A 1,179-nucleotide genomic window follows, 5' to 3' on the forward strand; every position below is an offset into this window, starting at 1 on the left:
GTCATGTCCTCAGTGATGAGTCCATGTCAGGTCCTCAGTGATGAGTCCATGTCAGGTCCTCAGAGATGAGTCCATGTCAGGTCCTCAGTGATGAGTCCATGTCAGGTCCTCAGTGATGAGTCCATGTCAGGTCCTCAGTGATGAGTCCATGTCAGGTCCTCAGTGAAGAGTCCATGTCAGGTCTTCAGTGATGAGTCCATGTCAGGTCCTCAGTGAAGAGTCCATGTCAGGTCCTCAGTGAAGAGTCCATGTCAGGTCCTCAGTGATGAGTCCATGTCAGGTCCTCAGTGATGAGTCCATGTCAGGTCCTCAGTGATGAGTCCATGTCAGGTCCTCAGTGATGAGTCCATGTCTGGTCCTCAGTGATGAGTCCATGTCAGGTCCTCAGTGATGAGTCCATGTCAGGTCCNGGCCACGCAGTCGTGAGTGAACAGGGAGTAGAGGAGAGGGCTGAGCATGCAGCCTTGAGGGGCTCCGGTGTTGAGGATCAGGGTGGAGGATGTGATGTTTCCCACCCGCGCTGCCTGGGGTCTGCCCGTCAGGAAGTTCAGGATCCAGACACAGAGGGCGCTGTTGAGCCCGAGTTCTCTGAGCTTGATGGCCAGCTTGGAGGGCACAATGGTATTGAATGCTGAACTGTAATCAATGAAGAGCATTCTCACATATGTGTTCCTCTGGTCCAGGTGTGAGAGGGCAGTGTGGAGGGGGAGGGCTATGGCGTCGTCTGTGGACCTGTTTGCTCTGTAGGCAAACTGCAGGGAGTCCAGAGAGTCAGGGAGGGAGGAGGTGATGAAGGTTTTGACTAACCGCTCAAAGCACTTCATAATGATGGAGGTGAGTGCTACTGGGCGGTAGTCGTTGAGGCTGGTGATATTTGTCTTTTTGGGGACAGGAACGATGGTGGAGTGTTTGAAGCATGTGTGGACTACAGACTGCAGCAGGGACCTGTTGAAGATGTCTGTGAACACCTCTGCCAGCTGAACTGCACACACCCTGAGAACACGGCCAGGGATGCCATCAGGTCCAGGAGCCTTGTGTGGGTTAACCCTTTTAAAGGATTTACACACATCTGCCCTGTTTAAAACAAAAGGACAGGGCTCTTGGTCCTTCCGTGCCAACACACTCTCACTCCCTGAACGTCCAGGAGCGACGCTTGGTCAGGGACCCCGTGGCGTGCAG

Source organism: Notothenia coriiceps, unplaced genomic scaffold (assembly GCF_000735185.1).
Source record: "Notothenia coriiceps isolate Sejong01 unplaced genomic scaffold, NC01 NC01_scaffold00005763, whole genome shotgun sequence".
Lineage (NCBI taxonomy): Eukaryota > Metazoa > Chordata > Actinopteri > Perciformes > Nototheniidae > Notothenia > Notothenia coriiceps.